This window comes from Oncorhynchus kisutch, linkage group LG19 (assembly GCF_002021735.2).
Source record: "Oncorhynchus kisutch isolate 150728-3 linkage group LG19, Okis_V2, whole genome shotgun sequence".
NCBI classification, from domain to species: domain Eukaryota; kingdom Metazoa; phylum Chordata; class Actinopteri; order Salmoniformes; family Salmonidae; genus Oncorhynchus; species Oncorhynchus kisutch.
Genome location: NC_034192.2, coordinates 5,165,868 through 5,179,952, shown reverse-complemented (window position 1 = coordinate 5,179,952; position 14,085 = coordinate 5,165,868). Strand labels below are relative to the sequence as shown.

The 14,085-nt window shown below is 42.8% G+C and overlaps 1 protein-coding gene across 3 annotated transcripts in view; it reads left to right on the top strand.

The window, feature by feature from the left end:
* syt1a (synaptotagmin Ia) overlaps window positions 1–14,085 on the top strand; it is a 229,786-nt gene that overhangs the window by 154,853 nt on the left and 60,848 nt on the right. The window lies entirely within an intron of this gene.

Genomic DNA, 14,085 nt, shown 5'->3' with positions numbered 1-14,085 from the left:
ACATATTCGATCCTCAGAATACAGTAGGATAAACATCATGTAACATCAGGTAACATGTTAGATCCTCAGAATACAGTAGGAGAAACATCATGTAACATGTTAGATCCTCAGAATACAGTAGGAGAAACATCATGTAACATCATATAGCATGTCAGATCCTCAGTATACAGTTGGAGAAACATCATGTAACATCAGGTAATATGTTAGATCCTCAGTATACAGTAGGAGAAACATCATATAGCATGTCAGATCCTCAGTATACAGTAGGAGAACATCATGTAACATAATGTTAGATCCTCAGCATACAGTAGGAGAGACATCATGTAATATGTTAGATCCTCAGAATACAATAGGAGAGACATCATGTAATATGTTAGATCCTCAGAATACAATAGGAGAAACATCATGTAACATAATGTTAGATCCTCAGTATACAGTAGGGGAACATCATGTCACATCAGGTAACATGTCAGATCCTCAGTATACAGTAGGAGAAACATCAGGTAACATGTTAGATCCTGAGTATACAGTAGGAGAAACATCATGTAACATGTTAGATCCTGAGTATACAGTAGGAGAAACATCATGTAACATGTTTGGATAATGGGAGAAAGAGAGAGGGAGATTGAGAGAAAGAGAGAGGGAGATTGAGAGAAAGAGAGAGGGAGATTGAGAGAAAGAGAGAGGGAGATTGAGAGAAAGAGAGAGGGAGATTGAGAGAAAGAGAGAGGGAGATTGAGAGAAAGAGAGAGGGAGATTGAGAGAAAGAGAGAGGGAGATTGAGAGAAAGAGAGAGGGAGATTGAGAGAAAGAGAGAGGGAGATTGAGAGAAAGAGAGAGGGAGATTGAGAGAAAGAGGGAGAGAGATTGAGAGAAAGAGAGAGAGAGAGGAGGATTGAGATAGAGATAGGGAGATTGAGAGAAAGGGAGAGGGAGATTGAGAGAAAGAGAGAAAGTGGTTGAGAGAGAGAGTGGGGGGGTTGAGAGAAAGAGAGAGGGAGATTGAGAGAGAGGGAAATAGAGAGAGTGCGTTAGGGATAGAAAGAGAGGGTAAGGCGAAGACAGATGCAGGTAGAGATTGAGTGAAAGAGTGCCACACCGGCTGATAAGAGGAACGTTGAATCCACAGGCAAGGTCCAGCAGCACACTGCATCACTCCTGACATGTGCTCATAAACGTCAGAGGACTGGAGAGAGAGCCACCAGAAGGAATGCCAATGACCAATCCCGCCATCTTCCTCTCACCTTCTGTTCCTTTCTTATACCGTACCTTCCCCCATGTCTTTCATCTTCTTTACCTTTATCTCCTTGCTTCTATTATCTTGTCCCTTTCTCCCCATTCTCTCCCTCCCGCTGCCTCTCTCCCTCCTTCCCTCCCTCATTGCTAATCAAACCCATCCCTCATGAGAAAGCCCACCACAAAATGTCAGATCAGTGACACATTTGAGGATCAGATCAGGGTGTTATTTGTCATCACCTAATAAACCCCTTCACACTGAGGCTCTGTTGGTGATGGGTGGACAGGCTGTCAAAGGCATGCACAGTGACAGGACAGCTGTATGACGCTCACAGTTTCCATGAGGGAAATTATGTGGCGCCGTGGAGGAAGTAAGGTGGGGGGGGAGGCGGGGCATATGTTTGGGAGGTCTGGTGGGGGATGGACGTCAATTCAGAATGGCAGTCCGTCAAGCCAGCCTCTTCATAAGTGTCAATTAGATTCAGGGATCGTGGGAGGATAGGAAAAAAGCAATGTCCCTCTAAATGTATATCTAACGGCCTTGGAAAGATGATGTTTAACAACCCTGCTCAGACACGTAGGCATGCACACACAAACACAGTGTGTGTGTGTGTGTGTGTGTGAGTGTAGGTGAGGCAGGGAGCTTCGAGGGGTGTCTGAGCAAAATCAACAGCTCGTATGACATCTCTCTTGACACGGGCACCACGGAAAATGACAAACGCACTGTCAACAAGTTCTCACCACCGGTGGCCAGGCAGGCCGTGTCTCAAAGTAACTTTTGGGGAACAGTTCGTTCCACCTGGCGCCTGATTTGTAGCCAATGGAACAATGTGGTGTGGGTGACTTTCTGTAAACGGCCGATTGGTTGACCGTATCCATGACTGGCTGCAGTAGCATGGGTGTGGAGTTTCTGTCCTGCGTCACTGCTTGTGTAAGCCGAAGTCAGACAGTGTGAGAACTGGGAATGGGGAATGTCTCTAGGCGGCAGTTCAGCTCCGATTCAATGCATTTAGACCTCAGGGCTTAGGAACTGGGCCCGTATCCACACAGCATTTCACGGTAGGAGTGCTGATCTAGAATATGTCCATATAATATTTTTCATTATGATCGAAAAGGCTAAACTGATCATAGATCAGCACTCCTACTCTGAAATGCTTTGTGGATACTTGCCCTGACCTGACTACTACTAACAAGTCTGAAATCACCCAATGGTGTGTGCGTGTGTGCGTGCAGGAAGGACGTGTTCCTCTCACAAATGTGTTGAGCTTCTTATACTATGCCTGAGTTGGTGTTTGGGTCATTGGGTTCCCTCTACCTTCAAGTCTGTTTGATCACTGTGTTTTATCATGTAACATGTTCTTCCTGATCTTTGCTAGACCTTGTCACTTGTGATCTCTGTGGCTGAGCCTTGTGGGAGTCTGGGTACGGCGGGGGAAGTGAGAGGGAGGAGAGGGAGGGAGAAGAGGAGGGAATTACGTTAGCTATTGCTTCCCTCTCTGTTTCTTCTCTCTCTCTGTCTCTCTTTCTGTGTGAAGTAACACTTCACATCCAGATTCAGGCACTTCCATTCACCTGCAAAAATAGAACATAACTTGACAGGAGGAATCTCTCTGCACAGAAAAAAAAATACAGTTTTTATATTACTGTAGTCAAAAAATAGAGGGTGAACAAAAGTTTGATCAACGATCAAAATATAAGGTCATGCCCTCTCAGACACCCCATGAAGTCCATCACGCCTGCCCACCCTCTCAAACCTCCGGCTGGAACTCCCCCAGAGGGGTCAGTCTAACTCCTTGACCATTAGAGTCCTGTCAATATCTCCCCACTTCTCTTCTATTCTCTCACCGTGTCACGCCTCCAATGGTCTTCGGTCGCCGGGCAGATTTCCCAGTGGGGTGCAGTGTTCTCAGCCCAGGCAGTGTTCTGAGCAAATAGCCCCCTCTTAACCGCATGACTCACCTGTCTGCATGCAGTCCCTTACCCCATGTCCCTCTCCCCTCCCTTCCTCCCACATCAGCCTGATTCCAACAGACACTGTTCTCCACAGGGGCTGTCTATATTAACCCGGGTCCCCAAACACCCCCAGTCGCCTCCTCCCACCGCCCAGCAAGCCTCGCATGCAACCAGGGGTAGTAGGGGGTAGCATTGAGGGGGAGGACAGACTGGGTCTGTCCTGTGTCTCCTATAGAGAGGAGAGTTATTCAGCCTTCCAGACAACTCATCATCTCTTCCTTTTGTTCTATATGAAAGCGTGGTAGTGAGGGTGGACAACCCAAAAACAATGGACTGTCATGGTTTTAAAAGCAGAGTGTGAGTAATGGAGCCTAATAGTCCAAAATTAGATAATCCCAGGGTGACTGATACACCAGACACACGCTCTAACACTGTTGTGTATTTAGGAGTATTACAGCGCAATATGACCATGCTATGTTGCTGTATGGGGCCATTTTTCCTGTGAAAGCCCTGTTCAAAAACATACAACTAATGGGTTGGTAGACCACTAGCAGGGAACTGGGAAGGTTTGAAAAAAGTAATCTGGCCGTAGAGAAAGGACAGTGGAAAGGTGTGAATCCCCCAGTTCTTAGAGCTCTACTCTCACAGCTGGAGAGGAAGGAAGGTAATGAGACCCTAGGGGTGTTAACTACTAACATCACTGCTGCTCTGTGACTGAGCTCAGCACAGGGAGATATGTGCAAGTTGGAGTGGTCTTATCATTAGCCAATTAGCCCTGGAAACCTCCAGATTGTCCCAGAAAACCAACATTGTAAAGGGCTGACATTGACATCTGGTGGCTCTACCCAAACACCTAAGTCCATCCAAGCTTGGCTAGACTCCTAGATCCCCCCTGGGCTCTCCTCCTCACCCCAACCCCAGGAGGACTCAGAGTCCTGCTTAGCCCCTAGCTGACAGGCTCATGTTTCAGGGTGCACAAGACACAGACATTCCAATATTAGTGAGTTGAATAGGACCAGGGGGGTGACTGGGAGGAACTGGATTGAAAGATAACAGAGGGAGGTTTTGAGGCCAACTAAAACCCTTCTCCGTCAGGTTCTGACCAACACGGCTGCCTGTATTTCAGGCCTTATTCTTCCTTCATAGACCTTTCCTCTGTGCCTTTGCGAGCAGTAATTGAAAACGAGGGATCTTTCTGCATTGGCTTAATAGAGCTGTCCCTGCCTTGCCGCAAAGCGGGGTTAATCACTTTTTCCAGTTCCATTACCCCTAGAGATTGCCTGCAGATGAGTAAAGACGCATGCTGGACAGGGAGGGAGCTGAGCTCTGGGCATTCTACACACACTGCTCGTATCTCCCCTTGCTGCAGGCTGAATCATTTGCACCGCTATTACATACACAAGAAACTCTCAGAGTGCGACTGTGTGTGTGTATGTGTGTGCACGTACCTGTGTGTGTGTGTGTGTTTGTTTGTGTGCCTGTGTGTGTTTGTGTGCCTGTGTGTGTGCGCGCGCGCATGCGTGTGTGTGTGCGCGCTAGTGTGTGGGCGGGTGTCATCAGACCATCCTCTAATAAATGAGTATCCTTCCAGTTTTTGACTGGCAGCTTGTCCACCACTCTGGAAAAAAGAGCCATTGGCAACTAATGTGCCACCCAGTTCATAGGAGTCAGAGTTCAGAGCACTCCAAGGCCTGGCCTCATCAAGTGCCTCTCTGTCTGCGCTGCATGTCAGCTGTCCAAACTGATCTCCTAAGAAATGTCTGAAACTGTTTGAAAGGCAAAAAGCATAATCCAAGATACAGACTTTTCATGCAATTCTCTAATGACGAAACACCAGTAAGGATATTCACCATTAATATTTAGTACATGGCCATGTTATGTTTCCCGTTCACTCAGCTCAAGTGATAGTGAATACAGTACCTGTATCTAAAGAATGAAGGGGAGAAATGTACAGCACATTGAATATGTTGTTTATACTTTCTTGTATTTTCAAAGCTTCCTCTCTAGGTGGTAATGAAGCCTTGGATGAAGTAGAACTCTGAAATACACAACTTTTTGTTACGTCCCCCTGTTTCCTTGAAGATAGCACTAAAACCATTTTGTTGTTTGATCATGCAGGCGAGCTATCCACACATAAATGGAATGGGTTTGAAGCAGGGGCATTACTTTCATATTTTTAATTGGTATGTTTCAGATGAATATCTCCCCGATTTAAATATAGTGAACTTAATTGTTTGATGTGGCACCATTTTTCTCTAGCCTATTTATGCACGCAAACACAGGCTTTCATTTGGTTTATTTCATTTCATTTATTGTAATTACACTGTTAGTGTTGCGTTAGTGTTCCCCTCAGATCAAAACCAGTGTTCTCACTCTGATTATTCGTTTATCCGTGTCTGTAAAGCAATTGCAAGTGTCTCGCCGAGGATTACTTTCAATGGTCGGAATGTCCTGAGCTTTCAACTGTAATCAAAACGGGAATTCATTTGAAACCACCAAGCACCTGTTGATAGCAGTGAAATGGTGGATGGCTGCCAATTCGCAGTTGGACTGTAGTTAATGGGTGTTAAGAAGCGCTGTAAAAGATGGTCAAGTGGATTCATACAGTAGCCATCAGAGTTGTATAAAGTGTTGTTGTTGTTGGAGCTACTCTTTTTGTCACTTCCTCCACCATAACAGACAGACAACAGACTGAAGAGCCCTGGGCCCCTCCTCTGTATTGGTGTGTAGTAAAAGCACTTTCTCCCATTGATTCAGACTATCGATCCCGGCTGGAGCATTTATCACAAACACTCGCTCTCTCTCTCTTTCTCATCTGTTCTTTGACAAAGCAATTACAACACTATTATTACCTTCCTGCTTACCAACAGGCTCCTAGACAGCTTCTACCCCTAAGCCATAATATATACACACCATACTGTATAGACACTCACTAGACTATATATACTCACCATATACACACTCACTAGACTATATATACACACCATACTGTATACACACTCAGACTATATATAATCACCATATACACACTCACTAGACTATATATACACACCATACTGTATACACACTCACTAGACTATATATACTCACCATATACACACTCACTAGACTATATATACACACACCATACTGTATACACACTCACTAGACTATAAATACACACCATATGCACACACTCACTAGACTATGTATACTCACCATATACACGCTCACTATACTATATATACACACCATACTGTGTACACACTCACTAGACTATATATACACAACATACTGTATACACACTCACTAGGCTATATATACACACACCATATACACACTCACTAGACTATATATACACACACCATACTGTATACACATTCACTAGACTATATATACACACCATATACACACTCACTAGACTATATATACACACACCATACTGTATACACATTCACTAGACTATATATACACACCATATACACACTCATTAGACTATATATACACACACCATACTGTATACACACTCACTAGACTATATATACACACCATATACACACTCACTAGACTATATATACACACCATATACACACTCACTAGACTATATATACACAACATACTGTATACACACTCAGACTATATATAATCACCATATACACACTCACTAGACTATATATACACACCATATACACACTCACTAGACTATATATACACAACATACTGTATACACACTCACTAGACTATATATACACACCATATACACACTCACTAGACTATATACACACACCATACTGTATACACACTCACTAGACTATATATACACACCATATACACACTCACTAGACTATATACACACACCATACTGTATACACACTCACTAGACTATATATACCAGTGTTTCCCAAACTTGGTGTCGGGGTCCCTGAAATTGAAATGAGGTTTTATCAAACAAATAAAAATAAAGATATTGAAATGAGTATAAAACACAACCTTTTAGTGTCAGCTAAAGGCCTTTAATGCACTTTCATGTCATTACTTTGATTTAGGACGGCATAACAGACCCAAAATTGAGTGAATATGATCAAACAGCATTAACTAGGGAATGTACTTTTTAAAATTGGGGTCCCCTGCATTTTCTAGTGTCAATTCGGGGTTGTGTGCAGAAAAGGTTTGTGAACCCCTGATATATACACACCATTTACACACTTACTCACACACACTATATTGACAATCCCACACAAAAGCCACACACATTCACGCACGCTACATACGCACACACACGCAGACCGACACAACACAAACACACACACACACACACTACACACACATGCACTTACAGACAAGCACTTTTACACTCATAATTTGCTGCTGCTACTCTGTTCTTTATTATTGGGGTGGCAGGGTAGCCTAGTGGTTAGAGCGTTGAACTAGTAACCGAAAGGTTGCAAGTTCATATCCCCGAGTTGACAAGGTACAAATCTGGCGTTCTGCCCCTGAAAAGGCAGTTAACCCACTGTTCCTAGGCCGTCATTGAAAATAAGAATTTGTTCTTAACTGACTTGCCTAGTTAAATAAAAGGTAAATAGAAATTAGTCTTATTATTATCTATCCTGATGCCTAGTCACTTTACCCTGCCTTCATGTACATATCTTCCTCAAATACCTTATTATTATCTATCCTGATTCCTAGTCACTTTACCCTGCCTTCATGTATCTACCTCAAATACCTCTCTGCACACTGATCTGGTATTGATACTCTCTGTATATAGCTCCATTACTGATCTGGTACTGGTACTCCCTGTATATAGATCCATTATTGATCTGGTACTGGTACTCCCTGTATATAGATCCATTATTGATCTGGTACTGGTACTCCCTGTATATAGCTCCATTATTGATCTGGTACTGGTACTCCCTGTATATAGATCCATTATTGATCTGGTACTGGTACTCTCTGTATATAGCTCCACATTGATCTGGTACTGGTACTCCCTGTATATAGCTCCATTATTGATCTGGTACTGGTACTCCCTGTATATAGCTCCACATTGATCTGGTACTGGTACTCCCTGTATATAGCCCCACATTGATCTGGTACTGGTACTCCCTGTATATAGCTCCATTATTGATCTGGTACTGGTACTCCCTGTATATAGCTCCACATTGATCTGGTACTGGTACTCCCTGTATATAGCCCCACATTGATCTGGTACTGGTACTCCCTGTATATAGATTCATTATTGATCTGGTACTGGTACTCCCTGTATATAGCCCCACATTGATCTGGTACTGGTACTCCCTGTATATAGATTCATTATTGATCTGGTACTGGTACTCCCTGTATATAGCCCCACATTGATCTGGTACTGGTACTACCTGTATATAGCTCCACATTATTTTTTTTATTTTTTTTATTTCACCTTTATTTAACCAGGTAGGCTAGTTGAGAACAAGTTCTCATTTGCAACTGCGACCTGGCCAAGATAAAGCATAGCAGTGTGAGCATACAACAAAGAGTTACACATGGAGTAAACAATTAACAAGTCAATAACACAGTAGAAAACAAAGGGGGGGTCTATATACAATGTGTGCAAAAGGCATGAGGAGGTAGGCAAATAATTACAATTTTGCAGATTAACACTGGAGTGATAAAAGATCAGATGGTCATGTACAGGTAGAGATATTGGTGTGCAGAAGAGCAGAAAAGTAAATAAATAAAAACAGTATGGGGATGAGGTAGGTGAAAAGGGTGGGCTATTTACCAATAGACTATGTACAGCTGCAGCGATCGGTTAGCTGCTCAGATAGCTGATGTTTGAAGTTGGTGAGGGAGATAAAAGTCTCCAACTTCAGCGATTTTTGCAATTCGTTCCAGTCACAGGCAGCAGAGTACTGGAACGAAAGGCGGCAAAATGAGGTGTTGGCTTTAGGGATGATCAGTGAGATACACCTGCATTGATCTGGTACTGGTACTCCCTGTATATAGATCCATTATTGATCTGGTACTGGTACTCCCTGTATATAGCTCCATTATTGATCTGGTACTGGTACTCCCTGTATATAGATCCATTATTGATCTGGTACTTGTACTCTCTGTATATAGCTCCACATTGATCTGGTACTGGTACTCCCTGTATATAGATTCATTATTGATCTGGTACTGGTACTCCCTGTATATAGCTCCACATTGATCTGGTACTGGTACTCCCTGTATATAGCCCCACATTGATCTGGTACTGGTACTCCCTGTATATAGCTCCATTATTGATCTGGTACTGGTACTCCCTGTATATAGCTCCACATTGATCTGGTACTGGTACTCCCTGTATATAGCCCCACATTGATCTGGTACTGGTACTCCCTGTATATAGCCCCACATTGATCTGGTACTGGTACTCCCTGTATATAGCCCCACATTGATCTGGTACTGGTACTCCCTGTATATAGCCCCACATTGATCTGGTACTGGTACTCCCTGTATATAGATTCATTATTGATCTGGTACTGGTACTCTCTGTATATAGCTCCACATTGATCTGGTACTGGTACTCCCTGTATATAGCTCCATTATTGATCTGGTACTGGTACTCCCTGTATATAGCTCCACATTGATCTGGTACTGGTACTCCCTGTATATAGCTCCATTATTGATCTGGTACTGGTACTCCCTGTATATAGCTCCATTATTGATCTGGTACTGGTACTCCCTGTATATAGCTCCACATTGATCTGGTACTGGTACTCCCTGTATATAGCTCCACATTGATCTGGTACTGGTACTCCCTGTATATAGCTCCACATTGATCTGGTACTGGTACTACCTGTATATAGCTCCACATTGATCTGGTACTGGTACTACCTGTATATAGCTCCACATTGATCTGGTACTGGTACTACCTGTATATAGCTCCACATTGATCTGGTACTGGTACTACCTGTATATAGCTCCACATTGATCTGGTACTGGTACTACCTGTATATAGCTCCACATTGATCTGGTACTGGTACTACCTGTATATAGCTCCACATTGATCTGGTACTGGTACTACCTGTATATAGCTCCACATTGATCTGGTACTGGTACTCCCTGTATATAGCTCCACATTGATCTGGTACTGGTACTACCTGTATATAGCTCCACATTGATCTGGTACTGGTACTACCTGTATATAGCTCCACATTGATCTGGTACTGGTACTACCTGTATATAGCTCCACATTGATCTGGTACTGGTACTACCTGTATATAGCTCCACATTGATCTGGTACTGGTACTACCTGTATATAGCTCCACATTGATCTGGTACTGGTACTACCTGTATATAGATCCATTATTGATCTGGTACTGGTACTCTCTGTATATAGCTCCACATTGATCTGGTACTGGTACTACCTGTATATAGCTCCACATTGATCTGGTACTGGTACTACCTGTATATAGCTCCACATTGATCTGGTACTGGTACTACCTGTATATAGCTCCACATTGATCTGGTACTGGTACTACCTGTATATAGATCCATTATTGATCTGGTACTGGTACTCCCTGTATATAGCTCCACATTGATCTGGTACTGGTACTACCTGTATATAGCTCCACATTGATCTGGTACTGGTACTACCTGTATATAGCTCCACATTGATCTGGTACTGGTACTACCTGTATATAGCTCCACATTGATCTGGTACTGGTACTACCTGTATATAGCTCCACATTGATCTGGTACTGGTACTACCTGTATATAGATCCATTATTGATCTGGTACTCCCTGTATATAGCTCCACATTGATCTGGTACTGGTACTACCTGTATATAGCTCCACATTGATCTGGTACTGGTACTACCTGTATATAGCTCCACATTGATCTGGTACTGGTACTACCTGTATATAGCTCCACATTGATCTGGTACTGGTACTACCTGTATATAGCTCCACATTGATCTGGTACTGGTACTACCTGTATATAGCTCCACATTGATCTGGTACTGGTACTCCCTGTATATAGCTCCACATTGATCTGGTACTGGTACTCCCTGTATATAGCTCCACATTGATCTGGTACTGGTACTCCCTGTATATAGCTCCACATTGATCTGGTACTGGTACTACCTGTATATAGCTCCACATTGATCTGGTACTGGTACTACCTGTATATAGCTCCACATTGATCTGGTACTGGTACTACCTGTATATAGCTCCACATTGATCTGGTACTGGTACTACCTGTATATAGCTCCACATTGATCTGGTACTGGTACTACCTGTATATAGCTCCACATTGATCTGGTACTGGTACTACCTGTATATAGCTCCACATTGATCTGGTACTGGTACTACCTGTATATAGCTCCACATTGATCTGGTACTGGTACTCCCTGTATATAGCTCCACATTGATCTGGTACTGGTACTACCTGTATATAGCTCCACATTGATCTGGTACTGGTACTCCCTGTATATAGCTCCACATTGATCTGGTACTGGTACTACCTGTATATAGCTCCACATTGATCTGGTACTGGTACTACCTGTATATAGCTCCACATTGATCTGGTACTGGTACTACCTGTATATAGCTCCACATTGATCTGGTACTGGTACTACCTGTATATAGATCCATTATTGATCTGGTACTGGTACTCTCTGTATATAGCTCCACATTGATCTGGTACTGGTACTACCTGTATATAGCTCCACATTGATCTGGTACTGGTACTACCTGTATATAGCTCCACATTGATCTGGTACTGGTACTCTCTGTATATAGCTCCACATTGATCTGGTACTGGTACTCCCTGTATATAGATTCATTATTGATCTGGTACTGGTACTCCCTGTATATAGCTCCACATTGATCTGGTACTGGTACTCCCTGTATATAGCCCCACATTGATCTGGTACTGGTACTCCCTGTATATAGCTCCATTATTGATCTGGTACTGGTACTCCCTGTATATAGCTCCACATTGATCTGGTACTGGTACTCCCTGTATATAGCCCCACATTGATCTGGTACTGGTACTCCCTGTATATAGCCCCACATTGATCTGGTACTGGTACTCCCTGTATATAGATTCATTATTGATCTGGTACTGGTACTCTCTGTATATAGCTCCACATTGATCTGGTACTGGTACTCCCTGTATATAGCTCCATTATTGATCTGGTACTGGTACTCCCTGTATATAGCTCCACATTGATCTGGTACTGGTACTCCCTGTATATAGCTCCATTATTGATCTGGTACTGGTACTCCCTGTATATAGCTCCATTATTGATCTGGTACTGGTACTCCCTGTATATAGCTCCACATTGATCTGGTACTGGTACTCCCTGTATATAGCTCCACATTGATCTGGTACTGGTACTCCCTGTATATAGCTCCACATTGATCTGGTACTGGTACTACCTGTATATAGCTCCACATTGATCTGGTACTGGTACTACCTGTATATAGCTCCACATTGATCTGGTACTGGTACTACCTGTATATAGCTCCACATTGATCTGGTACTGGTACTACCTGTATATAGCTCCACATTGATCTGGTACTGGTACTACCTGTATATAGCTCCACATTGATCTGGTACTGGTACTACCTGTATATAGCTCCACATTGATCTGGTACTGGTACTACCTGTATATAGCTCCACATTGATCTGGTACTGGTACTCCCTGTATATAGCTCCACATTGATCTGGTACTGGTACTCCCTGTATATAGCTCCACATTGATCTGGTACTGGTACTACCTGTATATAGCTCCACATTGATCTGGTACTGGTACTACCTGTATATAGCTCCACATTGATCTGGTACTGGTACTACCTGTATATAGCTCCACATTGATCTGGTACTGGTACTACCTGTATATAGCTCCACATTGATCTGGTACTGGTACTACCTGTATATAGCTCCACATTGATCTGGTACTGGTACTACCTGTATATAGCTCCACATTGATCTGGTACTGGTACTACCTGTATATAGCTCCACATTGATCTGGTACTGGTACTACCTGTATATAGCTCCACATTGATCTGGTACTGGTACTACCTGTATATAGATCCATTATTGATCTGGTACTGGTACTCCCTGTATATAGCTCCACATTGATCTGGTACTGGTACTACCTGTATATAGCTCCACATTGATCTGGTACTGGTACTACCTGTATATAGCTCCACATTGATCTGGTACTGGTACTCCCTGTATATAGCTCCACATTGATCTGGTACTGGTACTACCTGTATATAGATCCATTATTGATCTGGTACTGGTACTCCCTGTATATAGCTCCACATTGATCTGGTACTGGTACTACCTGTATATAGATCCATTATTGATCTGGTACTGGTACTCCCTGTATATAGCTCCACATTGATCTGGTACTGGTACTACCTGTATATAGCTCCACATTGATCTGGTACTGGTACTACCTGTATATAGCTCCACATTGATCTGGTACTGGTACTACCTGTATATAGCTCCACATTGATCTGGTACTGGTACTACCTGTATATAGATCCATTATTGATCTGGTACTGGTACTCCCTGTATATAGCTCCACATTGATCTGGTACTGGTACTACCTGTATATACGTAGCTCCATTCTTGTGTATTTTTATTTTATTCCTTGTGTTACTATTTTATTTTGATTATTATTTTTCCACTCTGCATCATAGGGAAAAGCTCGTAAGCAAGAATTTCACTGTAAAGTCTACACCAGTTGTATTCAGCGCAGGTGCCAAATAACCTTTGATTTGATTTGATTTACAACCTAAGTAAAGCAGTCGTTTTGGTCAAGTGCTCTCTCCATCTCCAGTGGATAATGGGTTTTAGACCACTTTCAATTTAATGATTCAACTTCAAATTGTTTATTGTAGTCCTTTTGCAATCCAGCGTTTGGATGTCATTCT